This window comes from Salvelinus alpinus, chromosome 23, assembly GCF_045679555.1.
Source record: "Salvelinus alpinus chromosome 23, SLU_Salpinus.1, whole genome shotgun sequence".
Lineage (NCBI taxonomy): Eukaryota > Metazoa > Chordata > Actinopteri > Salmoniformes > Salmonidae > Salvelinus > Salvelinus alpinus.
Window position 1 is genome coordinate 1,187,932 of NC_092108.1, and position 6,000 is coordinate 1,193,931.

At 42.7% G+C, this 6,000-nt stretch overlaps 1 protein-coding gene across 2 annotated transcripts in view; it reads right to left on the reverse strand.

The window, feature by feature from the left end:
• Positions 1–4,100, reverse strand: part of LOC139550043 (V-type proton ATPase subunit H-like) — a 95,290-nt gene extending 91,190 nt beyond the window's left edge. For both annotated transcript variants that reach the window (XM_071360623.1, XM_071360621.1), the window contains exon 1: positions 3,984–4,100. The gene's annotated coding sequence lies outside the window, so the exon portion shown is untranslated. The remainder of the gene's footprint in view (positions 1–3,983) is intronic.
• Positions 4,101–6,000: the final 1,900 nt, after the last annotated feature.

Sequence of the window (6,000 nt, forward strand, 5' to 3'; positions counted from 1 at the left end):
TCAACTTAGTCTATGTAAACTTCTGACCCACTGGGATTGTGATACAGTGAATTATAAGTGAAATAATCTGTCTGTAAACAATTGTTTGAAAAATGACTTGTGTCATGCACAAAGTAGATTGCCAAAACTATAGTTTGTTAACAAGAATTCTGTGGAGTGGTTGAAAAACAAGTGTTAATCACTCCATCCTAAGTGTATGTAAACTTCCGACTTCAACTTTAAGTTGGCCTAATTTTGTTCACAAGCTAGGTTGTTTTTCAACGTTAGTTTGAGTCTGCTGCTTCAACTGATAGCAAAGAAATGCCTAGTCAGATGTAAACACACATCTAGGTCTAGTTGTGTGCTCCTGGTCAGTAGCTGTGTGGTTCAGTAGCTGTGTAGTTCGGTAGCTGTGTGGGTCACTAGCTGTGTGGTTCGGTAGCTGTGTGGTTCGGTAGCTGTGTGGTTCGGTAGCTGTGTGGTTCGGTAGCTGTGTGGTTCGGTAGCTGTGTGGTTCGGTAGCTGTGTGGTTCGGTAGCTGTGTGGTTCGGTAGCTGTGTGGTTCGGTAGCTGTGTGGGTCAGTAGCTGTGTAGGTCAGTAGCTGTGTAGGTCAGTAGCTGTGTAGGTCAGTAGCTGTGTAGGTCAGTAGCTGTGTGGTTCAGTAGCTGTGTGGTTCAGTAGCTGTGTGGTTCAGTAGCTGTGTAGGTCAGTAGCTGTGTAGGTCAGTAGCTGTGTAGGTCAGTAGCTGTGTAGGTCAGTAGCTGTGTAGGTCAGTAGCTGTGTAGGTCAGTAGCTGTGTGGTTCAGTAGCTGTGTGGTTCAGTAGCTGTGTAGGTCAGTAGCTGTGTAGGTCAGTAGCTGTGTAGGTCAGTAGCTGTGTGGTTCAGTAGCTGTGTGGTTCAGTAGCTGTGTGGTTCAGTAGCTGTGTGGTTCAGTAGCTGTGTAGGGCAGTAGCTGTGTGGTTCAGTAGCTGTGTAGGTCAGTAGCTGTGTAGGTCAGTAGCTGTGTGGTTCAGTAGCTGTGTGGTTCAGTAGCTGTGTGGTTCAGTAGCTGTGTGGTTCAGTAGCTGTGTGGTTGGGGTCAGTGTCTAAACTACAGTTGTTGCATGTGAAAAACTGAAAGAAGTGCAATGAGAAGTGATTGGGTAAAATATGAAGCTAGTGAATGAAGAATGCTTTGCTGTATCCAATCAGAGCAGCAGGATCAACATACAGCCGCCCTTCTCGTCACAGACAGGCAAACTAGCCAGTGGAGTTATTCAGAGCAAGGGACACAATCCTGAGGAGGACGAAGTTCAGTCCGAAACAGAAATGTAAAAAAAATTGAATTCTGTCACGCTAAGCGTTGTCTCCCATCGAGGCACATGTTGCTTGGCAACAGTTGCCTTGGCAGGCCTGCTCCCTCCATGTCTAAAGCCAGTGTGAGAAACACACTGCTAAGACACAGATTCATGATAGAGTTGTTAGACAAAGCAAGGGAAGTGAACTTCAAAATGTGATGTAGTTTTATTGGAATTTCCAGTGGTTGTTGGTAAGTAATGAATCTGCTAGCTTCTGACATGACTTACTAAATCTATAATGAAAGCAGATGGGTTACTAAAACAGCTCTATTGACAGAAGAAGCCACTATTAATCTGTTTTCAGCAAAGAAGTAGAAGATCTCATACACTAACCTTTCATCTAGCTTGTTGGGAAAGTGGTCAAAAATGAAGTTTTTTTTACATAGTTAGAAAATGTTGTTGATGCAGTTACTAAAACATCTGTAAAGTTTGATCAGTACCAGATAATTCTGTTCTGGTTTCTTGAATAGCAGGGAAGTAGACCATGTCATACCCTCTGACCACTTTTCCAACAACTTAGACAAAACGTTAGTGTGATCCTGAGTGGCGCAGCGGTCTAAGGCATTGCGCAGTGCTAGAGGAGTCACTACAGACCCGGGTTGTATCACAACCGCCTGTGATCGGGAGTCCCATAGGGCGGCGCACAATTGGCCCAGCGTCGTCCAGGTTAGGGGAGGGTTTGGCAAGGGTAGGCCGTCATTGTAAAACATATATGTTCAACTGACTTGCCTAGTTAAATAAAAGGTTAAATAAAACATAAAAGTAGTTGATTTGCGTCAAAAGTTTCATTGTTGCATTTACAGCGAATGGAAGTTGGAAGTGATTGTCACAATTGGGCCTTTAGAATACTGAGGAAATCACATGAAAATGGATGGAGGACAAAAAGGCCAAAAAGTTTGGTTTAACCAGACCTGCCAACATGCACGCATTTGCGTACCAACTACGCATTTCTCTGTCCATGTACGAGATCCGAGTTAAAAGTACGCAGAAATGAATAGGGCCTGAATTATTATTTTCTTACATTTTAATAAAAAATCAAATCCACTGAGTAAATCTAACATCCCGATTCTCAAGATGCAACACACAGACATGCAAACTGGCACGAAGCAGAATAGAAAGGCGAGTGGGCGGCCGCAGTGCACAATTGAGCAAGAGAACAAGTACATTAGAGTGTCTAGTTTAAGAAACAGACGCCTCACAAGTCCACAACTGTCAGCTTCATTAAATAGTAACCGCAAAACACTAGTCTCAACGTCAACAGTGAAGAGGCGATTCCGGGATGCTGGCCTTCTAGGCAGAGTTGCAAAGAAAAAGCCATTTCTGTCCAGTGTCATTTTGCCAATCTTAATCTTTTCTTTTTATTGGCCATTCTGAGATATGGCTTTTTCTTTGCAACTCTACACTGTATTTCTGATCAATTTGATGTTATTTTAATGTTTATAATTGGCTCATTCATCCCCCTCCTCTCCCCTGTAACTATTCCCCAGGTCGTTGCTGCAAATGAGAACGTGTTCTCAGTCAACTTACCTGGTAAAATAACGGTAAAATAAATAAAATAAAAAAAATGGACAAAGGTTGATTTTCTTTCAAAAACAAGGACATTTGTAAGTGACACCAAACTTTTGAACTGTAGTGTACGTGTGTATATTAGTGTAGCTGACCTTTCATCACATCATAAAATGGTTCAAGACCATCCATCCTAGTGTTCTAATTTTATGCCAGCTACAATGTATCGTTCTACTACATACAAGGGTGTGTTCGTAAATTCAATCTGGAGTGCAAGGGGACACTCAGAGTGAGCTCTGGGCGTTTGTAAATTCAGAGCGTTGTCAGATAGTCCGTTCGTAAATTCAGCGCGTCTCGGAGCGTTCAGAGCGCACACTGGACACTGGCCAATGAGTATGGTTGATCCGAGCGTTCTGCCCTTACAACCGCAGTCAAACATCCAAGCTAACTGGCTAATGTTGGCTCGCCTACTTCCAGACACAAATGAGAGAACACAGTTATTCTGCGCACTCAGACAAGAGTGCTCTTAAATTGAACGCACCCAAGTAAATCTACGATTTTGATTGGATGATACGCATTTTGCGACTGAGAAACGGTTTACATTTCAACTGATTGAAATGTTAACAAGTACAGCACTTCCACGTTCCGAGTTCTCTTGAACGCGGCATGAGCTAACGTTTGCCAGTAGCTTGCTAGCCAACTCAGGACATAAGTAACGTTAGCTAGCTAACTTAGCCAATGCAATATGATTCATGTTGCTGGTGCAGTCACGTCGACTGGCCGACCAAACACAATCGTGGAGTTTAGTTGGCTAGTCATTGACAAAACATAAGCTGTATAATTTGGCTAAATCGACAGCAATTGTGAACAAATCCAGTAAGCGTTGTTACTGAATTGGTTTGAGTCGTTTCTCGACAACTACGATAACTGGCTAATGTCCATACTATGGTGCAAGTCAGAACAATATAATTACAGTATAACAGTTAACGTTAGCTTTATGATTCTGGAGCAGGCTAGCTTAGTTAAGTCGTCAACGTAAATATAATGTACCGACAATACAGAACCTAGAATCTCAAAGAAACATTACAATACTGTCACCACTGACACAACCAAAATAAAGCTTTAACTGTCTTTTAAAAGCAAAATACCATTAACTTACCTGTCAGCTGACAAACTACAAGACGACGTCACGAGACACCTATCATGTGATGGTGTCGTACATGTCACGAGCCAGTAGGAAGCAGCTTCTTCTTCTTCTTCTTCTGTGGGTTTAATGGCGGACTACAACCCAAAAGGGTGTGCTGCCGCCACCAACTGGATAGGTTGAAACCACTCCCCAAAAATACAAAAAATAATCCATATTTTTTAGTGAAACTAACTTAATCCACCCCTCAAAAATAATACATTGCCAAAACAAACAAAACTCCAACTTCTTCCTTATTTTAATTATCCATATCTCCCTTCTCAGGCTCTAGGACCTGAGAGGGTGGTACGGCTTGTGCCACTATTCCGTTTAACTTCTTTGCTGAGAAGTCTTTCAGCCCCAGGAACCGCCCCGCCACATCCACTATTTTTTATATCTTCCTGGACCTTCTCTCCACCTCGGCAGTGCCATTAATTACCATAGCTATAAAGGCTACAAAGTCCACCTTCTTAACCTTTACAATGCCAGGATCCTGCTGGTGAAAGGCAACCCCTGCATCCGGCAGTGTAGGACACTCTTCTAGTGTACCATACAAACCCTCAACCCTTTTCACAGCTGCTGCATATGAAATGCTCTGAACAACCCTGACTTTGGCCACCTCTTTCTCTTTCACCCTTGTGGGGCATTCGAAAGACGTGGCCTTATGGTTTGCAACATGTCACATATTCATCACTTTTATAACACATAATATGATATTTTCCACAACTTGGACAACTCGGCTTCTCCCTTCTGCAAACACTTGATACATGACCAAAAGCTTTACAATGATCACACTGCGTTGGTCTTGGGATAAATGCTCGGACTCTATAGTTAATATACCCTAACTGCACTTGAGTAGGGAGAGACTCCATATCAAAAACAAAAGAACAGATAGACTCTTCACGATTCATCCGACGGTGCGTCAATCACTCCAGGAATATTTTTAATCTCTTCAAAATCAACTTCCCACGAGACGGCAGATATAATCCCCTTGAGACACAGACGACACTTCAAACTTATCAAATCGGATAAGTCACAACGCACGTTCCTTCTGATCCGCAGAAGCACAAAAAATCAAAACAAGCCCGCCTCTCGTGACCCTCACGACCTTCTCTCCACCCAGTTTGGATAACTCAAATAGTTTCTTCAAGATTGGTACTCTGCTCAGCTGCTCCTCATTAACAAACCGTACTCCTTCTAGATACGAAGGGACATTCTCATCACTAAACACTACTTTGCTCCGTTTTCCATTCTTTTGGACAATACTCCAATTCCCCTTGATTCTACCGCCATTGTATTCAGAATCAAATCAAATCAAATGTTATTGGTTACGTACACATGGTTAGCAGATGTTAATGTAACGAAATGCTTGTGCTTCTTGTTCCGACAGAGCAGTAATATCTAACAAGTAATCTAACAATTTCCCAACAACTACCTAATACACACAAATCTAAAGGGGTGAATGAGACATGAGTGGGGGTGAATGAGGGGTGAATGAGAATATGTACATATAATTATATGGATGAGCGATGGCCGAACGGCATAGACAAGATGCAACAGATGGTATAAAATACAGTATATACATATAATATGAGTAATATAAGATATGTAAACATTATTAAAGTGGCATAATTTAAAGTGGCATTGTTTAAAGTGACTAGTGATCCATTTATTAAAGTGGCTAGTGATTGGGTCTCAATGTAGGCAGAAGCCTCTCTGAGTTAGTGATGGCTATTTAACAGTCTGATGGCCTTGAGATAGAAGCCTTCTTTTCAGTCTCTTGGTCCCAGCTTTGATGAACCTGTACTCTCCTCGCCTTCTGCATGGTAGCGGGGTGAACAGGCAGTGGATCGGGTGGTTGTTGTCCTTGATGATCTTTTTGGCCTTCCTGTGACATCGGGTGCTGTAGGTGTCCTGGAGGGCAGGTAGTTTGCCCCGGGTGATTCGTTGTGCAGACCTCACTACCCTTTGGAGAGCCTTGCGCTTGAGGGCG